This window comes from Athene noctua, chromosome 1 (assembly GCF_965140245.1).
Source record: "Athene noctua chromosome 1, bAthNoc1.hap1.1, whole genome shotgun sequence".
Classification (NCBI taxonomy): domain Eukaryota; kingdom Metazoa; phylum Chordata; class Aves; order Strigiformes; family Strigidae; genus Athene; species Athene noctua.
The window spans coordinates 122,058,769-122,076,786 of NC_134037.1; the positions used below are offsets into that span (position 1 = coordinate 122,058,769).

The window sequence follows — 18,018 nt, forward strand, 5'->3', positions numbered from 1 at the left end:
AATCTGAGAAGATGGTATATGCTCTTCTGCATCGGAATGTTTTCTTGCAGGCAGTGGCAAATGAAATTTGCATTCAAAGCTTCATTTATAATTATTGTGGTTATTATGATTTCCTCTTTCTCTGTGTACATCCTCTTAATCTACCAAGTGTAAATTTTCTAAACTCGACAGGTTGCATAAGCCAGAAAAGTAGGAAATAACTCCCAAAAAAACTGCTGCCAGATCTTTGAAGCGCGTATTGAGTTATTGGATCTGAAACACAATGTGTAAGAGTTGCTTTGCCAAGTTTTGAAAGATACAGTATGTGGAGTGATGAGACTGCTGTCTAGGTATTTTCTGTAAAACAGAGGGAAAAGACAGAAATATGGAATGTTGTTTATTGCTTAACGACATATTCTTCATTTCAGTTTATATTTTTAACTGTTGTTTCTTCTTTTCAAAATTAATAAGACTTGTTAAACATTACACTGAAAAGTAGCAAGTAAATCTACTTAGATTTCATAGCTGCACTTTTTGCTGTTTGATCTATGCCAGACTGAAAATTTGGATTGTAAATAAGATCATTATGAGATCTTTTGCAGTCGAGGTTAACAGTTGGGAGCACATCTCTGGAGCTGCTGGATATTACAAGTAATTCTTGTGCTGATATATAGACTTCTTTTTCAAGATCTGCCAAGTCCTTTCTCGGGCATTTATACATTTGGAAGACTTTGACCATTTATACTTGGTTTGCAGTGAGTGTTTTTATAAATGGTCTGATGATCTGACTCTTCTCATCAAAGGAAGCAGTGCTTCACTTATTAAGCTAGGTCTAGATGGTCAGATGTGTATATCCAGCTCCTGTTTGCGAGCAAGCGGGTTGCTCAGTCTGACAAAATTAATTCAGTCACTTTCTTCTTGCTGAGCTATATTTTAGCCTTGAGAAGGCAACCCCATCTTTCCTTCTTTAGAAGACTTTGTGGGAGGAGAAAAGCCAGTTAACCTAGCTATTAAAATATTTGTGGCTTGTATTTGGTTTGAATTTACCTAGGCTGAGCAGCTGGCTCTATGAATTCAGTAGGTCCTTTCCAACAAGATGATTAGTCATGCCTGTCTCACGTTAGTACTTGGTTACTCTGTTCTGGTTATTTCTGAACCTTTCTCTTTGAAAACTAAATCAGTTTTTGTATTTCCCCTAGTAAAGTGTGCTTTTGCACATGTTGAGCCTTACGTGTAGTCCAATAAGCAATTTAACTCCCTCTCTGAAAGGCAAATCAGATACTATAATTCGGGTATTAAAGAATGAGGGAAGTTTTTTGTTCAGATGAATTGGAACTTGAAATTGCTGAATTTGAAGCTGGTACCCATCTTTCCTTTAAAAAAAGCAGTTCTGCCTCCCTTAACTCTGAAGGATTCATATCAAACATTGGTATGGTAATTGGCCGTGGCTGTATTGGAACTAAGCAAGGTGACATCTTTAATTAGACATAGTGTCTTTTATCAGACCCACTAACATAGTTGTATCCTGGGGGGGTGGGGGAACAGAAAAACATTTGGGCGTACAAGCCTGTCTCATCTGGGTCTGTGTGCCTGAAAACTAGTTGCCTTTTTTCTGTTCTTTGTGGCCTTTTTCTGTGCAAATGCATTTGTTCTTAAGGATGTAGGAAAGCAACTAGCAGGATATTCTGAAAAGTCCAAAAGATAAGCTTCTGTGGTTTTTAGGTTACTACTTTTGGTTTAACTGGCCGTTTTCTACTGTCTTAACTGAGTGATTTGTTGCTTGGACTCTTAAATATATTTAATTTCTTTGTATATTTTATATAGACACGATCGGTGAACTGGGCAGTTTACCTTTTTAAAATGTTATGCAGTTGAGGCAGTTTCCAGGTGAATATTTTTAAGGAAATCAAAAGCTTTGCTCTCTTCATCACTGATATATCAGCGTGGGGTGTCTTCTATTGTCACATCAAATTTGGAATCAAGTTGTCATTATTAATACTCTACTTTTCTGTGTTAATCTACAGGTGCTGCAAAAGTATAGTAAAATATTTTTACATTCACTTTAGTGTCTGTTTCATCTTAGAACCATAGAATCTTGTGAAAGTTTGCAAATTGGCAAGAGCATAAATGGGAATCAGGCCCTAAGAACTTGCTTCAAAAATTATGACCAAAGCAAAGATACTACAGCAAATGCCTTTTAACTATGAGGTAATACAGCTAAAGCAATGCTGTACGTAATGGCTAATCAGTAAGAGCTGCAGCCTATTCTGTGATGTGAGAGCACATGGTTGTGTCCTTAATAGTCCTTAATGGAGTTTCTTTTACCCTCTAGTGTGCTTCTGCCGCCTGCCAGTTCTTACCTGTTGTTCATCCAGTGGGATCCAGGGAGACCTTTAAAAAGCCAGAGCTACCTGTGAAGAGATTGAATTTGCCATATCCCCTAAGACTGCTTGTTCTGGAAGGCTTCCCTGTTTCTGTGTGATATGGTTTCACTGCTGTCAAAGATGCTTTGCAAACATGATGCCTGAGGCTGGTGTTGCTAAAATGCACTCCTGCTCTGGCACACCTCATGCACACGTGTAGAGCTGGGCATACCTGGGTAACTGAGGGTGTGTTGGTGGAAAGGCAGTTGTCTTGTCTTCTGACAGGTTAATGTGTCCCGGAGCTTTGGCTGGCTGTATCTTCTCTGTCCTTTCTTTTCTTGGTGGTCAACATTGGCTACTGAACCTTGGCAGCAGGTTATACACGAGAGCAGGTAACACGAGAGCAGGAAATGATGCTGTTGAATCTGCTATCTGTTGTACTTGTGACCTCAGCAGAATGCACTGAAGTTAATATTATAAAACAAAACCACACCCTGTTTGACAGGTTATTGCCTACCCTTATATGTGATCTTTGGATCTTTGTGCCTTTTTTTAAGAATTGTGTCCAGAACACAAGGGGTTTGTTTCTGTATCTGAGTATTTTTACTGACACTTGATGTGACTTGATACAAACAATATGAATTTCAGTCAAGTGGTTAGATGTCAGAACAGCATACCACATGTGTTGGTTTACTGCCAGGGAAAGGTGAATGTTCAGCATAAGGCTGTATTTAAACACTAATCAAACATTTATTATTGTTGAATAAATGACCTGACAAGGATGCAGTTGAACTAAAACGTTAGGTTATGTTTCATGGAAGTGAAAAGCTTTATTAATATTTGAAGAATGGCTTTAATTAGTCTGACTGTTGGTAGGTGTGTTCATTTTCTCAATGTACATCCGGTATAGCGTTTTTCACCAACTTATAATTGGCAGTTTCCCATAGGAAATAATCATTATTGGTATTATAAAAGCACTTTCTATCTACCACATTTGGGAAATGAAAGTTTTGCAAAGGTCAGAATAAAGTGTGCCCCCAATTATGCTAATAACTCATACCACAAATGATCCACTGAAAGGTTTAATAGCTTGGTAGTCCTCTTTAGATTTTCTTAGAACTGGAAGAATTAATATTACATTTTGATACTTTACAGAAAGGTGAAAAAAGAAATCTTCCTTCTCTTCAGCTTTTGAAGTTTGTACCTGCATTCTCTTAGGAGCATCTTGAAATGTTGGGTGGGTTTTTTGTTTTGTTTTGATGGGCGTTTTTGGTGTTGTGATTTGGGTTTAAGAATTCTTTTTAAAAGCATTTTGTTCCACTTACTTCACTGTGAAGTCAGTATCTTTTTTTTTTTTTAGGACCTCAGGATTGTGAAAGACACTATGTTTTGAAATTTGGAAATGTCTGTGTTTTATTTGGAATTTACAGTATAGTCTAATAGACTTAAATCCTTTTGCTAAATGGAATGTGCTGAAATAATTTAAAATAACCTGGTTTTTAAAAAAAAGCTGTTACACATTTCCACACACCCCCCACCCCCCACCCCCTCCCCCTGAATTTTAAAGCAAACTAAATTTTAATTGCACTTTTTACCTATCAAATAAAATTTCCCTTGTTTCCTTTGAGGGGTACTGCACATCTGCACTGCACTCCAAAGAGCTGAGTAACTAAACCATGTTTCTCAAACATTGGAACAAATCTTCAGGATATAATTACTTAGAAATTATTTGATACTGGATTTTCTCACTGATGTAACATGTCCATCAGACAGATATCCTTTGAACCAGAAGGTCTGTCTTGCTTGTAATGGCTTGCTCTTTTTGCAATTTTGAGGTTAAAACATCAGTAAAAGGCTAGATGGAATAATTTACTCCAGAGACTGATTATCTTAATATCCCCACAGTTACTGTGCATCTACTGACTTGTTAAAGAACCCATTAAGAGGGCAGTCTGAAAGCTAACATTTGCAAATGTCTCCAAATTGAATTATAAATGTCTCTGGTAAACAAAACGTTTGCTGCACAGAGGTCTGGCTGTATCAGGTACGTGTGTTTTGTAACATACTTTGAAAAGATAGAAAAAGTAATGAAAGAAATAGTTCAGATTTACTCATTTCATTTTTTTAAGTGCAAAAACATTTTTTCTTATACATGTTTTAGTTTAAGATATTTTCCTTTTTTTCAGTGTTTTCTGTAAGCTTCAGCAGAGATGTAGAGGGTTTATTAGTCTTTTTTAGATGAGCTGTAAATGGGGAATATTAACATGTATGGAAACAGAAATACAGGGTTGTTAGAAATTTGCATACACGGATTTTATGAGCTATATTAGGAAAGCTTCTGGCTTCTGCTTTACTGAAGGTATTTTTTGCTTTATGTAGCCGTTAGGGTTATAGCAGGACTACCTTCATAAAATGTCTGTTAAAAGAACATTCCTTTATATAAATGTTTCAAAAAACAGTACTAGCAAGGCCTTTCTCCTGCAAATGTTTCTGTATTAACTTCATTCTGGTGCAACTGACCACACTTGTAAATAAAGATGAGGATGGGAGCAAGCTGTTGGTAGGCTTAAACTTAAATCTTGATTATGTCCTCCCGTAAGTATTTTTCTGGTTTGGCATTTCTTTGTTTTTTCCTTGTCGGTTGTGATACATGCTTAATAGTGAGTGCAGTGACCCTTAGTCTGTGCTTGCTTTTTATACTTAAGTTCTCCCCATAGGCAAATTACTGTTCTTCGCCATAAACACCTCAGTTCTCTGAGGGGACATAATTAACTCCAGTCAAGCCAGTCCTGTTTTTACATAGAAAATTACTTCTATGCAAATACACATAATCCTGTGTGGAAGGGATAAAGGCAAATTTGAGAAATTTATCTAGTAAAGTGCATACCCACGTGATTCAATAAAGAGTTCTGTTTTCTGTAGCCTACCTACAAACTGGGTTGTTCAGTCCAAAACAGATTTTCCGAAGCAGATCTTAAGTTTTGAATATCAGGTGCACAACAGAAGATAAAGTTAGGGTCCAAAAGTAGGTTTATTTACCACATGTAATAAAATACATGGCAATATTTACAATTGGCTAGATGCAGCACTCCTTACTTGAGTATCATTTTAATAAAACTTCAAAATGGTGTGGATTTTATTTCATATCTATGTGAACAATTAAATCTTCTGAAATTTTTCTGACTGTCCTAATTATTTTTTTCATGTGAAGCTTGCTAATGCAGGTCTCATTGCTGCTCACTCTGCCAGTGAGTCAGGTATGTCTCTTGATGGTACTTGTGCTTTTAGACCAATGGGGACAAAGTGATCCAGTTTTTCCTTCCTTCCAGGTGCAATTATGGGTCTCAATATAATAAAAATAAAATGATTGAATATCTACAGAGGTTCATATGGCATATTTTCCATTTATTTTAAGTTTGGAAGCTAAAATATCTTAATTGATAATCCCATAAGGTTTATTTTTTCATGAGCTCTCTTTTCTCTCTGAGGTTCTGTATTGCAGGGTATTGCTAGTTCTGTAAATTTAGCTATCAGACTATTGTAATTTAAGGCCAAATCATTTTCACAGTTGAAAGAAGAAAATCTAGTTTTTTTGGAGTAGAATCAGATTTGGAGGGCAGAGCCTGAATAGTCTTTAATTGTTCTAATCTCCGGACAGATTTCCAGTCAGGACGCTTCAGAGAGGCTATAACATTTTGATATCAGTTGAATCTCCCCTGATGTAAATATAAAGATTTGTTATTAATGAGTTTGCTATGTAGCATGCTAAAATCAGTGGGGTCAGTTTTTCTAGTTGCATTAGTGGGCTTTAAGGGATAAGCCATATAAATCTTTGTTGTGGTGGTTCTGTTGTCTTTGCGGGGTTTGTGTTGATGGGTTGTTTTTTTGTGGGTGGGTTTTTTGGGTTTTTTTTGGGACCCTTCTCTCATGTTTCACTTCAATTTCATTTGATTGGCAAAACTGTTGATATGATGGGATCTTTCCACAAAGTCTTGCAGCTCCTGTGGCAGATTGTGTAGTTTACACAGCTTTTGATTGCATCAGTGTTTCAGTTGTTGTTTTACAAGTAATACTTTTATTTTGGTGCTTAAATATCTCATATATACGTGTCCCTACAAGCATGTTCATCTCTTGTACTGATGTGCTTTTACTTTCACTTGTTGTCCCCTGTAAATTATCAACTGGCAGGTCCAGTGGAGACAGCATTTATCTGCAATGCAGGAATAAGTCACTTCTGTTCAGTGACTCATTTTGGATTGCTGATAATCACTTTCTTATGCTATTTTTCCACCACTTAAGAACTTTTCAGAGAAATGTGCCCCTCCCTCTATCAGCAGAGCAGTTATCACAGTGAAGTTAGGATCTCTGCAAAAGTACATCATGGTACCAGCTTTCCCAGTATTTCTTTTTTGCAGGAACCGTCCTGTTTGAAGTATTCTTGCTATCATCTTTCCTGTTTGCATCCCAATTGAGCTAAAATTAAAAGAAAGCTAGAAAAAGAGTATTCTGGTGCAAGGATGTGTCAATCACAGTGGTGATTCTTATTTGCTGAAGAATTAGTTAATGTTTTAGGCAGGCAAGAGCTGGTGATCTCTATGTAATTGTACTGAGCAATTTCAAAATTGTCAAAGTTTTATTTATTGATCAGCAAGCTAATATGAGAAGAAAAAATATAGTAGAAACTGGTCATTGGCAGAAGTGTAATGGGCTGAAGGTTTGTGAGAATTTTACATACCAAATTAATATTTCCATTTATTAGAAGATATGAAGAAATGTATTTCAGGATCTTTTTCTGAATTTAGTATGGTTGCAGCTAGTCTTGCTGTTTTTTTCTCCATGTGGTTTGAATGATAAGAAGTATTTATAGTCAGCTTCTATTTAACAGAACCCTGGTTCTGCCCTGTAACAGAAAACACTAAAAACTGAGGAAGCTGTATCAGGCCCTTTTGTTAGGTGGAGGCTTGTGGAGCCTGAGATTGTGTTGCTTTCCACACATGTGCAGGACAACGAGAAGTTCCTTCCCTGTGGCTTACTCTAATGAGTTCTGATACAAAAGTGAAGCAAGTTCAAAGTTTCTACACGCTGTTAAACTAAGCAAATGATATGGCCACTTCTTTTTTCACTACTCTGCTATTACTGAGACATTTTCAGAGTGTAGAAGCAAATACCATACTAATGTGCTAAGATGTAAACCCTGATCTTCTTAACATGAATGGGAACGTTGCCCTTTTAGTTTGGGATGCCAGGATTTCACCAGCTGTGCCTATCTTAGATATACTGGCTGCAGAAATGAAAGCTAATTAAAATCTAATTCTAACTTACCATTAGGCTAGTGCTTCTGGAACTAGTTTTTAGCCTTGTCATGCATAATGTGCTTTTCATCATGAACGGATTCTTTTCTCTATTTTTTACTGACCACATGCAATCCACTGCTGCTACATAAATGGTTGTCCAGCCCTTTCTCAGTACGGTGCTTTCCCATAGTGTAATTCAAGTGTATAAATTTGCATTCTATCTGTAGAATTATGGGAAGTGTTAAAAAACAATTCACAGGGGTTCAGTGAATTAAAGCATTGTTGCAGAATTGCTGAATAACAGGGTAGAGCAGTGTGTAGGTAAACACTTGTTGGAGTTGATGGGGTACATATGTTGGACCACAGTAGTCACTGTTCTGAGCTAAATTCAAGGACAGCAAAACACAGAATTCCTTCAAAAGTTCAAAGCATCACATGTGTTTGATTCTGGTTTTGTTTCTGAAGACGTAAGAAACTATGTACCACACACAGAAAAGTAGCAATGAAACCAAAAATGGTTTGTTTGCCAGAGCCAGATAAATTGTGTAAAAGGGAAACCCATGTATCTCCTGATTCTTGATTTTTACTTTTGTGCTGATATTAAACATACAAATGGTTTTAATGTAAAGTCAATGGCATGTACCATTTTGTACAGATAGTGGAGGGAAATATCAGTGGTTTGGTGGTGTGGTGTTTTTGTTTTTTGCGCTTTTTTTCTGCTAATGATTAATGTCTGTTAAGAAAAACTCAAACCAGGACACATCAGATGTAAAATTGAGAGCTTTTTGATCTCCAAGTAGTCCAGTTTGTCTCATAGGTAAAACCATATATATTTGATTATGACAGGTAAGGGCTGAAAATGAAACTCAACCATCCTTATTGATGGGAGGAATAAATACTGGTCTGCAAAGACACTCTTTATATGCATCACATGAAGGAAGATGCTATATGAGGAAAACACTATATATATATGTAATATATCTTAGTTCTCTTTTGTCTTGTCAACTTTGTCAGACTTTGTCTTTTGTCAACTTTGGCAGACTTTTGGAGGCAATAATTAAGAAGAATTTGGGAAACCAGAAGGCACAGAGCTGAATACTTGAAAGCAAAAATATGTGGAAATAAAGGTACTTGAGAAGAATAACAGCGATGCCCTGTTGGACAAGAGGACCTTTTTTAGAGAGGTAGTGTTAAAGACTATTGGGGAAGAATAAGACCAGTGGCATGGATAACTTGCTGAACAAAAAGGTTAGGGTGAGTCTGAGACAGGTTCTGAGGGTAGAGGGCAGCTTGTCTCTTCTGCTTTACTAAAGTGAAGACCAGGTGATTTAGCAGGAGGTGGGAGTTGCCTTAAAAATGTGTGTGTTCTTTGATCCCCAGCTGTGCCCTGTGATACACACTGTGCTTGTGTCTGATCTCTTTTTTTCTCAAGTCCACAGCATCACAGATGTGCGTGTGTGCTTATGTGTGTGGATAAGGGCCCTGGGGATTATTGTGATGCTCTTACCACCTCCTTTGCCCTTCCTTTCTCTTTGCTGAAAGAGGCAGACACCAGGTGGAGCGTTTGTCAGCTGTTTCTTCTTTCCTCAGTTTCCCCTTTCTTTACAGCAGCAGCAAAGACTAGGATGTGCTCTTTTAATGGAGGCTCCTCAGATAATTTGGGCTTGAAGGGTATTTAAAAATTGAAGAGCAGAAGCTGAAAAATTGGGTATTTAGCAATCAAAGAGAAAAAGCTGAAAAATGATTGCAAAAAACCTTTGGCTAATAGGTAAGAAAAATGTAGTGCTAGCTTAGGCTCCGTCAATTGTTAGCATAAAGGAAGCTTGAATAAGTGACTGATTGTTTCCCTAATGTTTCAGTAGTTTCAAGGTATGTATTCTAAAAAGCTCAATTTGGCATCACTTAAAGTACCCCCTCATAATGCAGAAGACAAAAGCCTCTTGGAGGCTGGCCATAAGTTTTGTTACACAAATCTAGTTTAGAAGAAAAGTGAGTTTGTCTGACACTATAAAAATCAACTTTGTATCCTGTAAGATATTTTCTATTTGGTGTGTATGGAAAATTCTCGATCAGTGGAAAGTAAGATCAACATAAATAGAGCCTTAAATAATTCAATATTGGTATGGTGTTTAATTCTGTACTAAACAATTAAGAGGAACAGTCCTTTTTTTGTTTATGTAGAGATTTAGAAACAATTATATTGCCCTTCATTCTTCTAGGTTTTATTAGAAAAGACATTGAAGACAAATAGAACAGTGACAAAGCTAATAATAGGTCTTTTATGGAATGCAACTTTTTTTATTTTGCCAAACTAGAACATTTTTACAAACTTGTGCTTTTAGGTTAACTCTTGTAAAAGTGGAAAAAGGGTGATACAAAGATTTGATGTTTTTTCAGCTGTGTTGATTCAGAGCTGGTGGTTGTTTTCAGTGAGCTCCATGTATAATTTTTTTTTTTTTTTTTTTTTTTTTTTTAAATTGAAGTAAACTGCTGCCTCTGCTTTCTTCTAGCCATGAAACATCTCTAGAGATGTTCTGTCCAGCTTGTACTTTTTCGGTGGTTGTGCATGAACACGTGTATGTGCTTACCTGCAGTTGCAGTTCTAGTGTCAGTCATGAAAATGGACTTGGGGTTCCTGTAAAGCACAAGGCAAAATGCTGCGGCCTCAAGAGCTAGGAATGGGGTACACTTGTGCCTGTTACTTTAACCTTCAGAGTTTGGCTTATTTCCTAGCATGCATAATGCTCACATTGCCATGTGTGTTTCTAGATAATTTATACAAACACATTTGCTTAAGTAATTTTTAAGACAAAGTATTTCTAAGTGCGGGATAGTAACTCTTATCTTCAAAGCCCCACAGTGCTTCTGTTACAATAGGAGAAGGTAGCTGTGTATGAGTAATTGAATGCCAAAAATTAGAACTGTTATTAAAATAGGAAGCTACTATGACTATTTTCTGCTTATTGTTCTATCTGTTCCTCCTGTAAATGGTAGGCTTGGTGGACAAGTTAAATATTTCTTTCTTCCCTTTGGTGTTGTATTTTGTCTCATACAGTAGTGGCATTCCACAAATTATAATTACCATAGGTAGAAATATAATCTGCAGCAATGCTGTGTTACTCTCGCCACCAAACGCTCTGGCCTTGCAGAAGTGGGAATGGCAAAATATTTTTATTCCTTGGGGGCAGTGGGAAAATGCTCCACAGGGTGCTTGTTCTTCTCCAGCATAGACACCCTGTCTTTTCACGCTCTGCTTTTGTAGTGGGTGCTTCTGGTGTGCAGCACTGGGAAGGGGCTGAGGTTTTTACATAATTCTGTTGGGTGGGAAATTCAGTCTCAGAGTTGAGACTGCTAAGGAACTGGGTGTCAGATTTGGTGCAGTGCCTCTGTGCATGGAGGGACCATTCTCACAGGATGTTTTTTGGCAATTCTGAGCAGTGACAGGGATCAAAGCAATACTGCCTCTGTGGATTTCTGCTGCTGTCTCTCCATGGGAGAGGGAGAAGATGGTGAAAAAGCACAAGCCAGTCTGTTTGAGAGTTGACGTTCAGTGGTCCTTCTCTACTTCCCCAACAACTGCCTGATAGCTTTGCAAAAGTTGGTTGGATTTCACCCATAGTGAAAAAAGCACAAACACCAATACATCCATCCCCAACCCCAGCAGTTGTTTGGAAATCCTTGCAATTGGAAGCTCAGTCTCCACTGCAGTATGGTTCTGGATTTCCATCCTTTCCTCCTCTAATGAAGGAGGGATTCACCTTTTCAAATATAGAGCAGTAACCTTCTCCCTCCTCCCACTTCTCTCAATTATCAGGTGTGCACTACATCTAGGAATCTAATTTTAAATTAACTTGTCACCCTACGTCCCATCTGTAGGGGTTTACAATTTTAAACCAATTGCCTTTGAGGTGACTTTATATACTGTTCCATTAACATATACATATCAATTCTAGGGCACTTACAGACTACAGAATAAAATCGCCTCTTGAGCAAGACATCTTTGGGGAAAAGTGGTAGTTTGCATTTGGTTTGCTGTAGAATGAGATCTGTGATATGTCAAAACCTAACATTGAGTGGGGCTGTTGAATGACTTAAATAATTGTATTAATATTAAATCTTTTAGGGCAGTTTTAGTCTAGATACAAAGTATCAGATGGACTTTTTCTTATCTTGGTGGTATTCCATTATCCATGGATGTTTTACTACAATGCAGGAGAGAATGAAACTGTACTTGCCTGAAGTTTTGAATATTTGCATGACCACCCAATGTACTGACTTCTCCTTAAAAAGCATTTTTACGTTAATTTTAGTAAAGAACTATATAAATGAGATGATGGGAGCTTAGATTGTGTTTGAGACTGTTAAATCCTTAGATTTTGCTGTTGTATATCACACTGTTATTAGTGACATGATACAGAGTGGGACTCAGTGTATGTGTGGCAACATCACACAGGTCTCAACTACAGGCAAGGGGAATATTCACACTTAGGCCGGCAGTCAGCTTACAGTCCAGAGGCTGCAGTCACTTGGGGCAAGAAGCAGCTTTCTGTGGTTGGAAAGAGCAATAGTTAGTTTCATGGTGTAATGCTTCATTCTTTATCCTGAGGTAAACAGCATTAGTACTGTGATACGGAAAAGTCGCTTTCATTTGGAATAGAGATTTTTCTTTCCCTTTCATGCCCGTACAGTTGTATTCCTGCCAGCAAAGATGAAGTGATTTGGATTTCCATAGGTTATGACATAACTGACAGCTTCTTTTAAAGCAAAAGTAAGTCTTCCTTGCACTTCTTTGACAGAAGAACTGAGACACGAACCAACAATTGGTAGCTCTGGCCCTTTCCCATTAGCCTTGTAGGAATCTAACTTTGCCAGGCTTCCTTTTGAAGAAAAGGCAAGTTAGTGCTGAAGGGTCGCTTGAAAAAGGCAACCTATGAGTCAGGAGCAGCAACAAAGGCAAAGAGAAGGTGCTTGTGAGGGAAGGCAGGGAAGAGATGAAAGAGTTTGGCAGGGCTGTAGTGTAGAGGCAGAAGGGAGGATGGCAGCTGTGTCAAATACCTGCATTAGTGGGGGACTGAATTTTTAAAAGTTCATAAGCACAAGGGCAAGATTTTATTATTCCATTGGGAAAACAAAACAAAACCTGTAACTGGCTATTTTAAAAGCACTGCAGGCAGTTGCTAAACAAATCCTGCACTGACCATTTAAAAATTCAGTAGGCTGTCTCTTGGTTTGTATATACTACTTTGCATGTTGTATATAGTGCATGTTGTATATAGTGCAACTTCTGATGTGTAAGTAGAAAAATACAATTATCTTTTGGAACTTTAGTCAGTTTGAGTGGCAGCAAATGAACCAATTGATAGAACCAAAATGCAAGCTGTATATTTGGGTAGCAAGAAGGCTGGGGATCATTTACCCCAAAATAGCAACAAGGATTGCAGATAGGCCACTAATTGGAACATAATTTTCAGGAATTTATTATGCAGGCCTTATTCCCAAGACTGATATGCACAAATACCATATCTTTGGTTCAGAGGGACTCAAAGTACAGTGAAATGGTAGATTATTGCTTCCAAAGAGAGTAAATATTCTCTTTAACGAGAGAATGAGCTTCTAAGGAAGGACTTACAGGTAGACAGACATCCAACCATGCAATGTACCCAGAGGCAAATGGGCAGAATGAAGTTGGGGAGGCTGTTTAGCTCAGCGGCAGGGGAATATTTTCCACAGCTGTGCCTTGATAGCTCCCATGTAGACCTGGTTTTATTTTGTAGAGGGGTGAAAAGACAATCAGGTGGTCTGAAAAGAAATGTAATACTGGCTGTGGAAATAAAGCTGAACCATTTTAGGACTCTCAATCTTTTTTTCCCTTCTTTTCTAATATTTCAAGATATAAATCCAAATATTTCTTCAGTTAATTGCTAGCTCTTCTTGGACTGTATTATCACACAGCTCTGTGTAGTTGCCTACACAAGGGCAGATGAGTGGAGATCTGGTAAAAGTTTGGACTACAGTTCAGTTCTGCTCCTTGCTGCTTCCTACATGACTAGTGTTCTGTAGTCACTAAGGCTTTGTCTAAAAATCCTTTCTTATGCTATTTCTTTGCTTATGGCTTAAGGAAAGTAAAATCTCTAACTATACAAATGTGCTTCGGATTAATACTGTGTGGATAGTAAAGGCTAGTCAGTGAGATAGAAGTCTTACATTCTTGATATTTACTTATTTTTAATTAAACGCATATATTGGACTGACATTCACCTCTGTGCTATGTGTATACAATCAAAAATGCCAACTCCTCCATGACACAACTGTCCATAATACTTAACAACAACAAAAAAAGACTCCAGAGTATATGTTGGTACTTTCTTTTTTTAATCCTTAATGTCACTCTATCTCATAGAGACTTCAGTGAAATTCATGCTACACATAAGAAAAAAGGATCTAAAAATAAATTTTAAAAAGTCTTAGTTTGATTTCCTGCCCTACCCCCCTAAGTTAGACAAAAAGTATGTTGTCCTGCTGGGACTACGAGTGCTTAATTCTAGGGGGGAGAAGAACAAATACGACAGATCTTATATCTTACCTGCCTGTGTCTTACCCGCAAATAGTATCTATTCATATGGATATATAAAATATGTATAAGTATAAATAACACATATTCAAAAATATTAAAAATGTTTATAAAATAGAAATATAAAAACTCTTTATACTGTGTATAAATAAATAAAAAATATAGATTGGGGGAGGGGGTGTATATATAGTTATATGAATGCTTATGTAGAGTGTACCTTTCTGGAATACATGAAGACCCAATCTTTTGTGGGGAAGGAACAAAAAAACTAAACCACACAAAACCCAAACAAAATAAATAGTTGTTCCATTTTAGAACAAAACTAGTCTGAGGAGAATGTAATGATAATAATTCCAGTGTTTATTTTTAGTAGTTTTAAGATCATCCATGGATGCTCAGGGGCTGAGGTGAGCGCTCAGCTGTGGTAGCTTCTGAATCCAGCCCCTCTGGGGTCTGGGAGAGGATCTGCCTGTCCTAGCCTCAGTAGGGCTACTGGAAGCACTTTGTGGGTGCTGGAGGACACTCAGAACGTTTTCTTCCATGGAAAGTTTTTAAGCACATGAAAACTCTGAGGGAAAACTTGCTGACATTGACTTTGTTTCTATTAACACACTGATTTTTCAGGAGTTGTCACATGTCATTGGAAGAGCGGCCTGGTCAGAACATTCTGTGTGGTTTCCATTTGTAGTCTTGCTGGCTGGTTTGGCTAAGTGATATGTGACCTGGTGAGGGTTTTCCTCACCTTCTGGAAAACTGCAAAACACGGAAAGCCAGAATGTTTCAGACCAAACAGGGGAAACATTTTATTTCTCCTTAGTAATATCTGTCCAGTTGTAAGTCACCTTCCAACTGGTAGATTTCAGTGTTCCCCTTTATATTTATCAGAAGGTAACCACAAAATAAATAGTGGCATTTTTTCATTCTTTCACCAGTTTGTTTGCTTTGTGCATTAGACAGTGCTCTGTAAATTATAGTTTAGTTTTTCTCTTGAATAGTCAGGTGTGTTCCTATTTCACTTCTGCTGGAGATCCATTTTAAAGGTTACTCAGTCCTGAGAGAGAAAAGTATGGTTTTTTTTTTAAAAAAAGAAGATTAAACAGTAAAATGAAAGAAATTGTTGTGGGGAACTAGGGAGAGCACAGTAAAATTAAGTTTCTTGGGTCTGTTTTGTTAATGTACCTGTTTTCAGGTTGGTAATAATCTTGTTTCTGATGTTTCAAATGTCACTCACAGCTTCATTAAAAAGTAGTAATGAAAACAACATTCATTTTATGCTCTGTCTAAGTGTAAGAAAATTACTCTTTACTGGAATAGTGAAATGCTGGGTCTTCAACCCCAAGCCCCAAATTAAGGTTGACATATGGGTGATTCCCACAGCCCTTCACAAAGGGGTGGTGAGTTTGACTTTAGGCTTCCCTCCAGGGTGCGGCCGGCCTGGCAGGGAGAGCCATAGGGTAAAGGAGCCCCAGGTGTCCCGCATTAAGTAAGCAAAGGTCTGGTGTCCCACTTCGGGATAAAAGCTGGGACCACTTGCAGGAAGGGGCAGTGTCTGTCTGTGAGGTGGATGCACTGTGCAGTTTCCTGTTGGGGAAGGACCTCCTGCCTCCCTGGGACTGGGCTCCAGTCAGGTCTGGCTTTTGTAAACGTGGGCTGTGTAGAGATTCAGTGTGTGGCTTCCTTGGTCTTATGTATTTGGTTTGTTGACTTGGCTGTCTCCCATCCCTTCTATGGGAAACTGCATTTCACCATTTATTCCACCCATTGTTGGTCGTGCAGTGTCGTTGTTGGGGTCAGTGGGATTGATGTCAATTATGTATAATCTGATTGACTTGTTTGTACCCCCAGCGCTCAGCCGTGTACTGACCCTTTTGTATCAAATACAATTTGGTTATTGGTTCATCTTTATGATGGCTGTGTCCTTTATGCTAGGCCTAATAACTGGCAAAACAAATAGCAATTTGGTTTAAGTTGGAGACTTCAGTTTTTGGAGGGTGAGGCTAATTATATTGGCTATTAGAAACACGATGTCCTGCTGTCTTAGTGTGGTGCATTTTTTGTGTCCTACTTAAAGAGCTTGCTGCTTTTATTTCTTCCTGTTCTTTACTATTCTATTGGGGTATGAAAATGAGAAAGCAATTGAACTGAATCAAGTTTGTCTGTAGGTACCTTTTCGGTAGCAAACTTGAAAGCAAAAGGCCAGGATGGAGATGTATTACCTGGGAGAAATGCAAGAGATTTTGTTTATAAAGGTGGGTTTCCCTAGATGTTGGGAAGATTGCTTGGGCAGGTGTCTGAAATGGCTCAGTGTGAGGAGCCAGTAATGCTGCCTGTTCTGTGTGGCTCAAACACATTTCCCTCTTGGTCCCAACCTAAAATTTCAAACTTGTACCTGCATCAGTTAAGGGATAGGATCTGTCTTAGTTTAGGACAGAGTCAGATATGCTTGTATGTGCCCTAAGCACTTTGTTCATTTTCCTGTTTTGCAAGCATAATTTAAAGCTATGTGAAGAAGAGAAAGTAGGTATGGAAGGGAGGGGCATATTCCAGCATAGGAAGATGTTTTGAGGTGTTAGCAGGTATGAAATGGTTTACTCCTGGTGCTGCCATACAGCTATCTGTAAGGAACATCTTGTTTTGAATTTTCACTGTTAAAATGAAAGATAGTTCAGGCTTTAAAGCTTTTTTTTTTTGTGACCTGCAACATTTTTTGCTATAAAGCTAAATATTAATCTTGCTTTATTTTTTCTTTCCATATTAGTAGTTTAAGTTTTGGAAAGTGGGAGGGCATGGAACTTTGCCAGTGTTAATGAGGTACAGTTTTCTATTTTAGTTTGGGAACTTAGCAAAGGCAGTTCATGGAAAAATTGTGTTTTATAAGTATGAATAGTGGCTGTTTTGCATTATTTAGATACTGTTTCATACTGTGCAGCTCAAGTAAGTGCTTAAATAATAGAAACATCTGTAGATTTATGGAGGAAAACTGCTACTTGTAAACATAACAGGTTGTATGAAAAATTAAATATAGGTCTGAGACATGGTTAATAGGTATTGAGCAACCAGATCAAGTTTAACATTGTATTTGTTTGTTTGCTTTAATTATAACTTGAGATTTGCGTAGGATTTCTTTGTACTAAGTTGTTTCTCTTAGATTCATCTGTGCTTTTCATACTTCTTGAGTAAGAAAAGTTACCTGTCTGATAGCATGCTGGTAAGTGATTATCTTTTTGATTCATTAAATGCAGTAATCTATACATTAAACACTTCTACTGTCAATTTAGGGTTTAAAGGAGAACAGATTTCAAGGTTTATGATAGGTAAATGCAGCTGTATAGTTTAGCTTCTTCTAAACTCTGATTGTATTGCAGCACAGATGCTTTATAAATATTTATTAGGGCATTGTTCAAGCTTGCCCAGCAATATTCCCACAATTTGTTTATTTGTAGGCTATTAGAAAAGAGTACAAAAATCTTTCTCAGTACATATCTATATTATTAGTGGAGTTACTTCAACTCAAGTTGATGAATGTTTAGTTTTCAGCTCTTCTGAGAGCAGGGTTTTTCTTCGTAGATAAGTGTTCACAGTAGTTTATGCTTTCCTTAAAATGGAAATAAATAATTAATCTCACTAACAGTAAAACTGAAAATATTTTATTCCACTCAGGTTTTAGCATAGGCCTTTAAATGTGTTTTATTCGATTGATGATTTTACAGGGATAGAATTTGATTTGTTGAATGTCATGCAACTTTATTTGTGGGACTGTTTTCATTAATGGCAGTGTGAATAACTGCTTTCCTGAATTTATTTCTGTCTG

At 37.6% G+C, this 18,018-nt stretch overlaps 1 protein-coding gene across 15 annotated transcripts in view; it reads left to right on the forward strand.

Annotated features, from left to right (window-relative positions):
• PLCB4 (phospholipase C beta 4) overlaps positions 1-18,018 on the forward strand; it is a 220,632-nt gene that overhangs the window by 31,501 nt on the left and 171,113 nt on the right. For 3 of the 15 annotated variants that reach the window (XM_074913212.1, XM_074913766.1, XM_074913863.1), the window contains one exon: positions 8,677-8,820. The exons of 11 other annotated variants lie outside the window; for them this stretch is intronic. The gene's annotated coding sequence lies outside the window, so the exon portion shown is untranslated. The remainder of the gene's footprint in view (positions 1-8,676; positions 8,821-18,018) is intronic. One more of the 15 variants, XM_074913696.1, reaches the window with a different exon arrangement.